This window comes from Triplophysa dalaica, chromosome 15, assembly GCF_015846415.1.
Source record: "Triplophysa dalaica isolate WHDGS20190420 chromosome 15, ASM1584641v1, whole genome shotgun sequence".
Taxonomy (NCBI): Eukaryota; Metazoa; Chordata; class Actinopteri; order Cypriniformes; family Nemacheilidae; genus Triplophysa; species Triplophysa dalaica.
In genome coordinates, this window is record NC_079556.1 from 20,000,922 (window position 1) to 20,017,554 (window position 16,633).

A 16,633-nucleotide genomic window follows, 5' to 3' on the forward strand; every position below is an offset into this window, starting at 1 on the left:
GATCACACTGTTGATGATCATAAAGAAGATGCTAAGGATGAGAGTGAAGGTGAGACCAGAGTACCACTATATATGGTTTATGCATCTAACACACTTCATTATAACAGAAATGACATTTTCATTTTGTCTTTTCTATTTTGTTGACAACATATCGATTTATAAATCATTTCATATAATGGGGGTTTCTTTAAAAAGCCTAGACTTCACTGTTTACTTTCATAGTAACATCTGCTCCTGAGTGCAATTTTAAATCAATTTCACAGACAGTTTAGGCAAGACAAGTTTATTTATATAGCACATTTCATACACAAGTGCAATTCAAAGTTTTTTACATAAAATGATTGACAGAAAGAAATAAAACGTGCCTTTAAAACTCAAATGATTTAAGAACACAAAAACTTTAGATTTTAAGAAACAATAAAACAGCAATAAAATTGATTAAAAACGTGAGTGTTTATATAAAAATAATAAGAGCAAAATAAAAATACATTGGAAATAAAAGTGCAGTTGATGTAAAGCAGCACAGTGCTCAGGTTGTGAATGCACAGTTCACAGTGCACAGTATAGTTTATATAAATCAAAATTGGAAAAAAAGCTCAAAATATTACAAGTGGATAGTTCGTGATGTGAACTCGAAACTGATAAAACAAATGAAATACTCTGTTCCAGGAACAGTGACACAGAGAGAAGAAGCGGTCCTATCACAAGATCACACTGTTGATGATCATAAAGAAGATGCTAAGGATGAGAGTGAAGGTGAGATCAGAGTACCACTATATATGGTTTATGCATCTAACACACTTCATTATAACAGAAATGACATTTTCATTTTGTCTTTTCTATTTTGTTGACAACATATCGATTTATAAATCATTTCATATAATGGGGGTTTCTTTAAAAAGCCTAGACTTCACTGTTTACTTTCATAGTAACATCTGCTCCTGAGTGCAATTTTAAATCAATTTCACAGACAGTTCAGCCAAGACAAGTTTATTTATATAGCACATTTCATACACAAGTGTAATTCAAAGTTTTTTACATAAAATGATTGACAGAAAGAAATAAAACGTGCCTTTAAAACTCAAATGATTTAAGAACACAAAAACTTTAGATTTTAAGAAACAATAAAACAGCAATAAAATTGATTAAAAACGTGAGTGTTTATATAAAAATAATAAGAGCAAAATAAAAATAAATTGGAAATAAAAGTGCAGTTGATGTAAAGCAGCACAGTGCTCAGGTTGTTAATGCACAATTCAGAGTGCACAGTATAGTTTATCAATATAAATCAAAATTGGGAAAAAAGCTCAAAATATTACAAGTGGATAGTTTGTGATGTGAACTCGAAACTGATAAAACAAATGAAATACTCTGTTCCAGGAACAGTGACAGAGAGAGAAGAAGCGGTCCTATCACAAGATCACACTGTTGATGATCATAAGAAGAAGATGCTAAGGATGAGAGTGAAGGTGAGACCAGAGTACCACTATATATGGTTTATGCATCTAACACACTTTATTATAACAGAAATGACATTTTCATTTTGTCTTTTCCATATTTATGACAACATATCGATTTATAAATCATTTCACATAATGGGGGTTTCTTTACAAAGTCTATACTTCACTGTTTACTTTCATAGTAACATCTGCTCCTGAATGCAATTTTAAATCAATTTCAAAGACAGTTTATCAATATGAACTTAAATTGGGAAAAAAGCTCAAAATATTACAAGTGGATAGTTTGTGATGTGAACTCGAAACTGATAAAACAAATGAAATACTCTGTTCCAGGAACAGTGACACAGAGAGAAGAAGCGGTCCTATCACAAGATCACACTGTTGATGATCATAAAGAAGATGCTAAGGATGAGAGTGAAGGTGAGACCAGAGTACCACTATATATGGTTTATGCATCTAACACACTTTATTATAACAGAAATGACATTTTCATTTTGTCTTTTCCATTTTTATGACAACTTATCGATTTATAAGTCATTTCACATAATGGGGGTTTCTTTAAAAAGCCTAGACTTCACTGTTTACTTTCATAGTAACATCTGCTCCTGAATGCAATTTTAAATCAATTTTTACAGACAGTTTATCAATATGAACTAAAATTGGTAAAAAAGCTCAAAATATTACAAGTGGATAGTTTGTGATGTGAACTCGAAACTGATAAAACAAATGAAATACTCTGTTCCAGGAACAGTGACAGAGAGAGAAGAAGCGGTCCTATCACAAGATCACACTGTTGATGATCATAAAGAAGATGCTAAGGATGAGAGTGAAGGTGAGATCAGAGTACCACTATATATGGTTTATGCATCTAACACACTTTATTATAACAGAAATGACATTTTCATTTTGTCTTTTCCATATTTATGACAACATATCGATTTATAAAACATGTCACATAATGGGGGTTTCTTTAAAAAGTCTAGACTTCACTGTTTACTTTCATAGTAACATCTGCTCCTGAGTGCAATTTTAAGTGAATTTCACAGACAGTTTATCAATATGAACTAAAATTGTGAAAAAAAGCTCAAAATATTACAAGCGTATAGATTGTTATGTGAACTCGAAACTGATAAAACAAATGAAATACTCTGTTCCAGGAACAGTGACAAAGGGAGAAGAATCGGTCCTATCACAAGATCACACTGTTGATGATCATAAAGAAGATGCTAAGGATGAGAGTGAAGGTGAGACCAGAGTACCACTATATATGGTTTATGCATCTAACACACTTTATTATAACAGAAATGACATTTTCATTTTGTCTTTTCCATTTTTTTGACAACTTATCGATTTATAAGTCATTTCACATAATGGGGGTTTCTTTAAAAAGCCTAGACTTCACTGTTTACTTTCATAGTAACATCTGCTCCTGAATGCAATTTTAAATCAATTTCAAAGACAGTTTATCAATATGAACTTAAATTGGGAAAAAAGCTCAAAATATTACAAGTGTATAGTTTGTGATGTGAACTCGAAACTGATAAAACAAATGAAATACTCTGTTCCAGGAACAGTGACACAGAGAGAAGAAGCGGTCCTATCACAAGATCACACTGTTGATGATCATAAAGAAGATGCTAAGGATGAGAGTGAAGGTGAGATCAGAGTACCACTATATATGGTTTATGCATCTAACACACTTTATTATAACAGAAATGACATTTTCATTTTGTCTTTTCCATTTTTATGACAACTTATCGATTTATAAATCATTTCACATAATGGGGGTTTCTTTAAAAAGCCTAGACTTCATTGTTTACTTTCATAGTAACATCTGCTCCTGAGTGCAATTTTAAATCAATTTCACAGACAGTTTAGGCAAGACAAGTTTATTTATATAGCACATTTCATACACAAGTGCAATTCAAAGTTTTTTACATAAAATGATTGACAGAAAGAAATAAAACGTGCCTTTAAAACTCAAATGATTTAAGAACACAAAAACTTTAGATTTTAAGAAACAATAAAACAGCAATAAAATTGATTAAAAACGTGAGTGTTTATATAAACATAATAAGAGCAAAATAAAAATAAATTGGAAATAAAAGTGCAGTTGATGTAAAGCAGCACAGTGCTCAGGTTGTGAATGCACAGTTCACAGTGCACAGTATAGTTTATCAATATAAATCAAAATTGGGAAAAAAGCTCAAAATATTACAAGTGTATAGTTTGTTATGTGAACTCGAAACTGATAAAACAAATGAAATACTCTGTTCCAGGAACAGTGACAGAGAGAGAAGAAGCGGTCCTATCACAAGATCACACTGTTGATGATCATAAAGAAGATTCTAAGGATGAGAGTGAAGGTGAGACCAGAGTACCACTATATATGGTTTATGCATCTAACACACTTCATTATAACAGAAATGACATTTTCATTTTGTCTTTTCCATTTTTATGACAACATATCGATTTATAAATCATTTCACATAATGGGGGTTTCTTTAAAAAGCCTAGACTTCACTGTTTACTTTCATAGTAACATCTGCTCCTGAATGCAATTTTAAATCAATTTTTACAGACAGTTTATCAATATGAACTAAAATTGGTAAAAAAGCTCAAAATATTACAAGTGGATAGTTTGTGATGTGATCTCGAAACTGATAAAACAAATGAAATACTCTGTTCCAGGAACAGTGACACAGGGAGAAGAAGCGGTCCTATCACAAGATCACACTGTTGATGATCATAAAGAAGATGCTAAGGATGAGAGTGAAGGTGAGATCAGAGTACCACTATATATGGTTTATGCATCTAACACACTTCATTATAACAGAAATGACATTTTCATTTTGTCTTTTCCATTTTTATGACAACTTATCGATTTATAAATCATTTCACATAATGGGGGTTTCTTTAAAAAGCCTAGACTTCACTGTTTACTTTCATAGTAACATCTGCTCCTGAGTGCAATTTTAAATCAATTTCACAGACAGTTTAGGCAAGACAAGTTTATTTATATAGCACATTTCATACACAAGTGCAATTCAAAGTTTTTTACATAAAATGATTGACAGAAAGAAATAAAACGTGCCTTTAAAACTCAAATGATTTAAGATCACAAAAACTTTAGATTTTAAGAAACAATAAAACAGCAATAAAATTGATTAAAAACGTGAGTGTTTATATAAAAATAATAAGAGCAAAATAAAAATACATTGGAAATAAAAGTGCAGTTGATGTAAAGCAGCACAGTGCTCAGGTTGTGAATGCACAGTTCACAGTGCACAGTATAGTTTATATAAATCAAAATTGGAAAAAAAGCTCAAAATATTACAAGTGGATAGTTTGTGATGTGAACTCGAAACTGATAAAACAAATGAAATACTCTGTTCCAGGAACAGTGACACAGGGAGAAGAAGCGGTCCTATCACAAGATCACACTGTTGATGATCATAAAGAAGATGCTAAGGATGAGAGTGAAGGTGAGACCAGAGTACCACTATATATGGTTTATGCATCTAACACACTTTATTATAACAGAAATGACATTTTCATTTTGTCTTTTCCATATTTATGACAACATATCGATTTATAAAACATGTCACATAATGGGGGTTTCTTTACAAAGTCTAGACTTCACTGTTTACTTTCATAGTAACATCTGCTCCTGAATGCAATTTTAAGTGAATTTCACAGACAGTTTATCAATATGAACTAAAATTGGTAAAAAAGCTCAAAATATTACAAGTGGATAGTTTGTGATGTGATCTCGAAACTGATAAAACAAATGAAATACTCTGTTCCAGGAACAGTGACACAGGGAGAAGAAGCGGTCCTATCACAAGATCACACTGTTGATGATCATAAAGAAGATGCTAAGGATGAGAGTGAAGGTGAGACCAGAGTACCACTATATATGGTTTATGCATCTAACACACTTTATTATAACAGAAATGACATTTTCATTTTGTCTTTTCCATATTTATGACAACATATCGATTTATAAAACATGTCACATAATGGGGGTTTCTTTAAAAAGCCTAGACTTCACTGTTTACTTTCATAGTAACATCTGCTCCTGAATGCAATTTTAAATCAATTTTTACAGACAGTTTATCAATATGAACTAAAATTGGTAAAAAAGCTCAAAATATTACAAGTGGATAGTTTGTGATGTGATCTCGAAACTGATAAAACAAATGAAATACTCTGTTCCAGGAACAGTGACACAGGGAGAAGAAGCGGTCCTATCACAAGATCACACTGTTGATGATCATAAAGAAGATGCTAAGGATGAGAGTGAAGGTGAGATCAGAGTACCACTATATATGGTTTATGCATCTAACACACTTTATTATAACAGAAATGACATTTTCATTTTGTCTTTTCCATTTTTATGACAACTTATCGATTTATAAATCATTTCACATAATGGGGGTTTCTTTAAAAAGCCTAAACTTTACTGTTTACTTTCATAGTAACATCGCCCTTGAGTGCAATTTTAAATAAATTTCAAAGACAGTTTATCAATATGAACTTAAATTGGGAAAAAAGCTCAAAATATTACAAGTGTATAGTTTGTTATGTGAACTCGAAACTGATAAAACAAATGAAATACTCTGTTCCAGGAACAGTGACACAGAGAGAAGAAGCGGTCCTATCACAAGATCACACTGTTGATGATCATAAAGAAGATGCTAAGGATGAGAGTGAAGGTGAGACCAGAGTACCACTATATATGGTTTATGCATCTAACACACTTTATTATAACAGAAATGACATTTTCATTTTGTCTTTTCCATTTTTATGACAACTTATCGATTTATAAGTCATTTCACATAATGGGGGTTTCTTTAAAAAGCCTAGACTTCACTGTTTACTTTCATAGTAACATCTGCTCCTGAATGCAATTTTAAATCAATTTTTACAGACAGTTTATCAATATGAACTAAAATTGGTAAAAAAGCTCAAAATATTACAAGTGGATAGTTTGTGATGTGAACTCGAAACTGATAAAACAAATGAAATACTCTGTTCCAGGAACAGTGACAGAGAGAGAAGAAGCGGTCCTATCACAAGATCACACTGTTGATGATCATAAAGAAGATGCTAAGGATGAGAGTGAAGGTGAGATCAGAGTACCACTATATATGGTTTATGCATCTAACACACTTTATTATAACAGAAATGACATTTTCATTTTGTCTTTTCCATATTTATGACAACATATCGATTTATAAAACATGTCACATAATGGGGGTTTCTTTAAAAAGTCTAGACTTCACTGTTTACTTTCATAGTAACATCTGCTCCTGAGTGCAATTTTAAGTGAATTTCACAGACAGTTTATCAATATGAACTAAAATTGTGAAAAAAAGCTCAAAATATTACAAGCGTATAGATTGTTATGTGAACTCGAAACTGATAAAACAAATGAAATACTCTGTTCCAGGAACAGTGACAAAGGGAGAAGAATCGGTCCTATCACAAGATCACACTGTTGATGATCATAAAGAAGATGCTAAGGATGAGAGTGAAGGTGAGACCAGAGTACCACTATATATGGTTTATGCATCTAACACACTTTATTATAACAGAAATGACATTTTCATTTTGTCTTTTCCATTTTTTTGACAACTTATCGATTTATAAATCATTTCATATAATGGGGGTTTCTTTAAAAAGCCTAGACTTCACTGTTTACTTTCATAGTAACATCTGCTCCTGAATGCAATTTTAAATCAATTTCACAGACAGTTTAGGCAAGACAAGTTTATTTATATAGCACATTTCATACACAAGTGCAATTCAAAGTTTTTTACATAAAATGATTGACAGAAAGAAATAAAACGTGCCTTTAAAACTCAAATGATTTAAGAACACAAAAACTTTAGATTTTAAGAAACAATAAAACAGCAATAAAATTGATTAAAAACGTGAGTGTTTATATAAACATAATAAGAGCAAAATAAAAATACATTGGAAATAAAAGTGCAGTTGATGTAAAGCAGCACAGTGCTCAGGTTGTGAATGCACAGTTCACAGTGCACAGTATAGTTTATCAATATAAATCAAAATTGGGAAAAAAGCTCAAAATATTACAAGTGGATAGTTTGTTATGTGGACTCGAAACTGATAAAACAAATGAAATACTCTGTTCCAGGAACAGTGACACAGAGAGAAGAAGCGGTCCTATCACAAGATCACACTGTTGATGATCATAAAGAAGATGCTAAGGATGAGAGTGAAGGTGAGACCAGAGTACCACTATATATGGTTTATGCATCTAACACACTTTATTATAACAGAAATGACATTTTCATTTTGTCTTTTCCATTTTTATGACTACTTATCGATTTATAAGTCATTTCACATAATGGGGGTTTCTTTAAAAAGCCTAGACTTCACTGTTTACTTTCATAGTAACATCTGCTCCTGAGTGCAATTTTAAATCAATTTCACAGACAGTTCAGCCAAGACAAGTTTATTTATATAGCACATTTCATACACAAGTGCAATTCAAAGTTTTTTACATAAAATGATTGACAGAAAGAAATAAAACGTGCCTTTAAAACTCAAATGATTTAAGATCACAAAAACTTTAGATTTTAAGAAACAATAAAACAGCAATAAAATTGATTAAAAACGTGAGTGTTTATATAAACATAATAAGAGCAAAATAAAAATAAATTGGAAATAAAAGTGCAGTTGATGTAAAGCAGCACAGTGCTCAGGTTGTTAAAGCACAGTTCAGAGTGCACAGTATAGTTTATCAATATAAATCAAAATTGGGAAAAAAGCTCAAAATATTACAAGTGTATAGATTGTTATGTGATCTCGAAACTGATAAAACAAATGAAATACTCTGTTCCAGGAACAGTGACACAGAGAGAAGAAGCGGTCCTATCACAAGATCACACTGTTGATGATCATAAAGAAGATGCTAAGGATGAGAGTGAAGGTGAGATCAGAGTACCACTATATATGGTTTATGCATCTAACACACTTCATTATAACAGAAATGACAATTTCATTTTGTCTTTTCCATTTTTATGACAACTTATCGATTTATAAATCATTTCACATAATGGGGGTTTCTTTACAAAGTCTAGACTTCACTGTTTACTTTCATAGTAACATCTGCTCCTGAATGCAATTTTAAATCAATTTTTACAGACAGTTTATCAATATGAACTAAAATTGGTAAAAAAGCTCAAAATATTACAAGTGGATTGTTTGTGATGTGAACTCGAAACTGATAAAACAAATGAAATACTCTGTTCCAGGAACAGTGACACAGAGAGAAGAAGCGGTCCTATCACAAGATCACACTGTTGATGATCATAAAGAAGATTCTAAGGATGAGAGTGAAGGTGAGACCAGAGTACCACTATATATGGTTTATGCATCTAACACACTTTATTATAACAGAAATGACATTTTTATTTTGTCTTTTCCATTTTTTTGACAACTTATCGATTTATTAGTCATTTCACATAATGGGGATTTCTTTAAAAAGCCTAGACTTCACTGTTTACTTTCATAGTAACATCTGCTCCTGAGTGCAATTTTAAATCAATTTCACAGACAGTTTATTAATGTGAACTAAAATTTGGAAAAAGCTCAAAATATTACAAGTGGATAGTTTGTTATGTTAACTCGAAACTGATAAAACAAATGAAATACTCTGTTCCAGGAACAGTGACACAGGGAGAAGAAGCGGTCCTATCACAAGATCACACTGTTGATGATCATAAAGAAGATGCTAAGGATGAGAGTGAAGGTGAGATCAGAGTACCACTATATATGGTTTATGCATCTAACACACTTTATTATAACAGAAATGACATTTTCATTTTGTCTTGCATTTTTATGACAACTTATCGATTTATAAATCATTTCACATAATGGGGATTTCTTTAAAAAGCCTAGACTTCACTGTTTACTTTCATAGTAACATCTGCTCCTGAGTGCAATTTTAAGTGAATTTCACAGACAGTTTATCAATATGAACTAAAATTGTGAAAAAAAGCTCAAAATATTACAAGTGGATAGTTTGTGATGTGATCTCGAAACTGATAAAACAAATGAAATACTCTGTTCCAGGAACAGTGACACAGGGAGAAGAAGCGGTCCTATCACAAGATCACACTGTTGATGATCATAAAGAAGATGCTAAGGATGAGAGTGAAGGTGAGACCAGAGTACCACTATATATGGTTTATGCATCTAACACACTTTATTATAACAGAAATGACATTTTCATTTTGTCTTTTCCATTTTTATGACAAGTTATCGATTTATAAATCATTTCACATAATGGGGGTTTCTTTAAAAAGCCTAGACTTCATTGTTTACTTTCATAGTAACATCTGCTCCTGAATGCAATTTTAAATCAATTTCACAGACAGTTTAGGCAAGACAAGTTTATTTATATAGCACATTTCATACACAAGTGCAATTCAAAGTTTTTTACATAAAATGATTGACAGAAAGAAATAAAACGTGCCTTTAAAACTCAAATGATTTAAGAACACAAAAACTTTAGATTTTAAGAAACAATAAAACAGCAATAAAATTGATTAAAAACGTGAGTGTTTATATAAACATAATAAGAGCAAAATAAAAATAAATTGGAAATAAAAGTGCAGTTGATGTAAAGCAGCACAGTGCTCAGGTTGTTAAAGCACAGTTCAGAGTGCACAGTATAGTTTATATAAATCAAAATTGGGAAAAAAGCTCAAAATATTACAAGTGTATAGATTGTTATGTGATCTCGAAACTGATAAAACAAATGAAATACTCTGTTCCAGGAACAGTGACACAGAGAGAAGAAGCGGTCCTATCACAAGATCACACTGTTGATGATCATAAAGAAGATGCTAAGGATGAGAGTGAAGGTGAGATCAGAGTACCACTATATATGGTTTATGCATCTAACACACTTTATTATAACAGAAATGACATTTTCATTTTGTCTTTTCCATTTTTATGACAACTTATCGATTTATAAATCATTTCATATAATGGGGGTTTCTTTACAAAGTCTAGACTTCACTGTTTACTTTCATAGTAACATCTGCTCCTGAATGCAATTTTAAATCAATTTTTACAGACAGTTTATCAATATGAACTAAAATTGGTAAAAAAGCTCAAAATATTACAAGTGGATTGTTTGTGATGTGAACTCGAAACTGATAAAACAAATGAAATACTCTGTTCCAGGAACAGTGACACAGAGAGAAGAAGCGGTCCTATCACAAGATCACACTGTTGATGATCATAAAGAAGATTCTAAGGATGAGAGTGAAGGTGAGACCAGAGTACCACTATATATGGTTTATGCATCTAACACACTTTATTATAACAGAAATGACATTTTTATTTTGTCTTTTCCATTTTTATGACAACTTATCGATTTATAAATCATTTCACATAATGGGGGATTTCTTTAAAAAGCCTAGACTTCACTGTTTACTTTCATAGTAACATCTGCTCCTGAGTGCAATTTTAAATCAATTTCACAGACAGTTTATTAATGTGAACTAAAATTTGGAAAAAGCTCAAAATATTACAAGTGGATAGTTTGTTATGTTAACTCGAAACTGATAAAACAAATGAAATACTCTGTTCCAGGAACAGTGACACAGGGAGAAGAAGCGGTCCTATCACAAGATCACACTGTTGATGATCATAAAGAAGATGCTAAGGATGAGAGTGAAGGTGAGACCAGAGTACCACTATATATGGTTTATGCATCTAACACACTTTATTATAACAGAAATGACATTTTCATTTTGTCTTGCATTTTTATGACAACTTATCGATTTATAAATCATTTCACATAATGGGGGTTTTCTTTAAAAAGCCTAGACTTCACTGTTTACTTTCATAGTAACATCTGCTCCTGAATGCAATTTTAAATCAATTTCACAGACAGTTTAGGCAAGACAAGTTTATTTATATAGCACATTTCATACACAAGTGCAATTCAAAGTTTTTTACATAAAATGATTGACAGAAAGAAATAAAACGTGCCTTTAAAACTCAAATGATTTAAGAACACAAAAACTTTAGATTTTAAGAAACAATAAAACAGCAATAAAATTGATTAAAAACGTGAGTGTTTATATAAACATAATAAGAGCAAAATAAAAATAAATTGGAAATAAAAGTGCAGTTGATGTAAAGCAGCACAGTGCTCAGGTTGTTAAAGCACAGTTCAGAGTGCACAGTATAGTTTATATAAATCAAAATTGGGAAAAAAGCTCAAAATATTACAAGTGTATAGATTGTTATGTGATCTCGAAACTGATAAAACAAATGAAATACTCTGTTCCAGGAACAGTGACACAGAGAGAAGAAGCGGTCCTATCACAAGATCACACTGTTGATGATCATAAAGAAGATGCTAAGGATGAGAGTGAAGGTGAGATCAGAGTACCACTATATATGGTTTATGCATCTAACACACTTTATTATAACAGAAATGACATTTTCATTTTGTCTTTTCCATTTTTATGACAACTTATCGATTTATAAATCATTTCATATAATGGGGGTTTCTTTACAAAGTCTAGACTTCACTGTTTACTTTCATAGTAACATCTGCTCCTGAATGCAATTTTAAATCAATTTTTACAGACAGTTTATCAATATGAACTAAAATTGGTAAAAAAGCTCAAAATATTACAAGTGGATTGTTTGTGATGTGAACTCGAAACTGATAAAACAAATGAAATACTCTGTTCCAGGAACAGTGACACAGAGAGAAGAAGCGGTCCTATCACAAGATCACACTGTTGATGATCATAAAGAAGATTCTAAGGATGAGAGTGAAGGTGAGACCAGAGTACCACTATATATGGTTTATGCATCTAACACACTTTATTATAACAGAAATGACATTTTTATTTTGTCTTTTCCATTTTTATGACAACTTATCGATTTATAAATCATTTCACATAATGGGGATTTCTTTAAAAAGCCTAGACTTCACTGTTTACTTTCATAGTAACATCTGCTCCTGAGTGCAATTTTAAATCAATTTCACAGACAGTTTATTAATGTGAACTAAAATTTGGAAAAAGCTCAAAATATTACAAGTGGATAGTTTGTTATGTTAACTCGAAACTGATAAAACAAATGAAATACTCTGTTCCAGGAACAGTGACACAGGGAGAAGAAGCGGTCCTATCACAAGATCACACTGTTGATGATCATAAAGAAGATGCTAAGGATGAGAGTGAAGGTGAGACCAGAGTACCACTATATATGGTTTATGCATCTAACACACTTCATTATAACAGAAATGACATTTTCATTTTGTCTTGCATTTTTATGACAACTTATCGATTTATAAATCATTTCACATAATGGGGGTTTTCTTTAAAAAGCCTAGACTTCACTGTTTACTTTCATAGTAACATCTGCTCCTGAATGCAATTTTAAATCAATTTCACAGACAGTTTAGGCAAGACAAGTTTATTTATATAGCACATTTCATACACAAGTGCAATTCAAAGTTTTTTACATAAAATGATTGACAGAAAGAAATAAAACGTGCCTTTAAAACTCAAATGATTTAAGAACACAAAAACTTTAGATTTTAAGAAACAATAAAACAGCAATAAAATTTATTAAAAACGTGAGTGTTTATATAAACATAATAAGAGCAAAATAAAAATACATTGGAAATAAAAGTGCAGTTGATGTAAAGCAGCACAGTGCTCAGGTTGTGAATGCACAGTTCACAGTGCACAGTATAGTTTATCAATATATATTAAAATTGGGAAAAAAGCTCAAAATATTACAAGTGTATAGATTGTTATGTGATCTCGAAACTGATAAAACAAATGAAATACTCTGTTCCAGGAACAGTGACAGAGAGAGAAGAAGCGGTCCTATCACAAGATCACACTGTTGATGATCATAAAGAAGATGCTAAGGATGAGAGTGAAGGTGAGACCAGAGTACCACTATATATGGTTTATGCATCTAACACACTTCATTATAACAGAAATGACATTTTCATTTTGTCTTGCATTTTTATGACAACTTATCGATTTATCAATCATTTCACATAATGGGGGTTTCTTTAAAAAGCCTAGACTTCACTGTTTACTTTCATAGTAACATCTGCTCCTGAGTGCAATTTTAAGTGAATTTCACAGACAGTTTATCAATATGAACTAAAATTGTGAAAAAAAGCTCAAAATATTACAAGCGTATAGATTGTTATGTGAACTCGAAACTGATAAAACAAATGAAATACTCTGTTTCAGGAACAGTGACACAGAGAGAAGAAGCGGTCCTATCACAAGATCACACTGTTGATGATCATAAAGAAGATGCTAAGGATGAGAGTGAAGGTGAGACCAGAGTACCACTATATATGGTTTATGCATCTAACACACTTTATTATAACAGAAATGACATTTTCATTTTGTCTTTTCCATTTTTTTGACAACTTATCGATTTATTAGTCATTTCACATAATGGGGATTTCTTTAAAAAGCCTAGACTTCACTGTTTACTTTCATAGTAACATCTGCTCCTGAGTGCAATTTTAAATCAATTTCACAGACAGTTTATCAATATAAATCAAAATTGGGAAAAAAGCTCAAAATATTACAAGTGTATAGTTTGTTATGTGAACTCGAAACTGATAAAACAAATGAAATACTCTGTTCCAGGAACAGTGACAGAGAGAGAAGAAGCGGTCCTATCACAAGATCACACTGTTGATGATCATAAAGAAGATTCTAAGGATGAGAGTGAAGGTGAGACCAGAGTACCACTATATATGGTTTATGCATCTAACACACTTCATTATAACAGAAATGACATTTTCATTTTGTCTTTTCTATTTTATTGACAACATATCGATTTATAAATCACTTCATATAATGGGGGTTTCTTTAAAAAGCCTAGACTTCACTGTTTACTTTCATAGTAACATCTGCTCCTGAATGCAATTTTAAATCAATTTCACAGACAATTTAGGCAAGACAAGTTTATTTATATAGCACATTTCATACACAAGTGCAATTCAAAGTTTTTTACATAAAATGATTGACAGAAAGAAATAAAACGTGCCTTTAAAACTCAAATGATTTAAGAACACAAAAACTTTAGATTTTAAGAAACAATAAAACAGCAATAAAATTTATTAAAAACGTGAGTGTTTATATAAACATAATAAGAGCAAAATAAAAATAAATTGGAAATAAAAGTGCAGTTGATGTAAAGCAGCACAGTGCTCAGGTTGTTAAAGCACAGTTCACAGTGCACAGTATAGTTTATATAAATCAAAATTGGGAAAAAAGCTCAAAATATTACAAGTGTATAGATTGTTATGTGATCTCGAAACTGATAAAACAAATGAAATACTCTGTTCCAGGAACAGTGACACAGGGAGAAGAAGCGGTCCTATCACAAGATCACACTGTTGATGATCATAAAGAAGATGCTAAGGATGAGAGTGAAGGTGAGACCAGAGTACCACTATATATGGTTTATGCATCTAACACACTTCATTATAACAGAAATGACATTTTCATTTTGTCTTTTCCATATTTATGACAACATATCGATTTATAAATCATTTCACATAATGGGGGTTTCTTTAAAAAGCCTAGACTTCACTGTTTACTTTCATAGTAACATCTGCTCCTGAGTGCAATTTTAAATCAATTTCACAGACAGTTTAGGCAAGACAAGTTTATTTATATAGCACATTTCATACACAAGTGCAATTCAAAGTTTTTTACATAAAATGATTGACAGAAAGAAATAAAACGTGCCTTTAAAACTCAAATGATTTAAGATAACAAAAACTTTAGATTTTAAGAAACAATAAAACGGCAATAAAATTGATTAAAAACGTGAGTGTTTATATAAAAATAATAAGAGCAAAATAAAAATACATTGGAAATAAAAGTGCAGTTGATGTAAAGCAGCACAGTGCTCAGGTTGTGAATGCACAGTTCAGAGTGCACAGTATAGTTTATATAAATCAAAATTGGGAAAAAAGCTCAAAATATTACAAGTGTATAGATTGTTATGTGAACTCGAAACTGATAAAACAAATGAAATACTCTGTTCCAGGAACAGTGACACAGAGAGAAGAAGCGGTCCTATCACAAGATCACACTGTTGATGATCATAAAGAAGATGCTAAGGATGAGAGTGAAGGTGAGATCAGAGTACCACTATATATGGTTTATGCATCTAACACACTTTATTATAACAGAAATGACATTTTCATTTTGTCTTGCATTTTTATGACAACTTATCGATTTATAAATCATTTCACATAATGGGGGTTTCTTTAAAAAGCCTAGACTTCACTGTTTACTTTCATAGTAACATCTGCTCCTGAGTGCAATTTTAAGTGAATTTCACAGACAGTTTATCAATATGAACTAAAATTGTGAAAAAAAGCTCAAAATATTACAAGCGTATAGATTGTTATGTGAACTCGAAACTGATAAAACAAATGAAATACTCTGTTTCAGGAACAGTGACACAGAGAGAAGAAGCGGTCCTATCACAAGATCACACTGTTGATGATCATAAAGAAGATGCTAAGGATGAGAGTGAAGGTGAGACCAGAGTACCACTATATATGGTTTATGCATCTAACACACTTTATTATAACAGAAATGACATTTTCATTTTGTCTTTTCCATTTTTTTGACAACTTATCGATTTATTAGTCATTTCACATAATGGGGATTTCTTTAAAAAGCCTAGACTTCACTGTTTACTTTCATAGTAACATCTGCTCCTGAGTGCAATTTTAAATCAATTTCACAGACAGTTTATCAATATAAATCAAAATTGGGAAAAAAGCTCAAAATATTACAAGTGTATAGTTTGTTATGTGAACTCGAAACTGATAAAACAAATGAAATACTCTGTTCCAGGAACAGTGACAGAGAGAGAAGAAGCGGTCCTATCACAAGATCACACTGTTGATGATCATAAAGAAGATTCTAAGGATGAGAGTGAAGGTGAGACCAGAGTACCACTATATATGGTTTATGCATCTAACACACTTTATTATAACAGAAATGACATTTTCATTTTGTCTTTTCTATTTTATTGACAACATATCGATTTATAAATCACTTCATATAATGGGGGTTTCTTTAAAAAGCCTAGAC

General features: G+C 31.5%; 1 protein-coding gene across 1 annotated transcript in view; it reads left to right on the forward strand.

The window, feature by feature from the left end:
• The window catches only part of LOC130436438 (uncharacterized), a 210,278-nt gene that overhangs the window by 117,131 nt on the left and 76,514 nt on the right, over positions 1–16,633 (forward strand). The gene's annotated exons all lie outside the window — the stretch shown is intronic.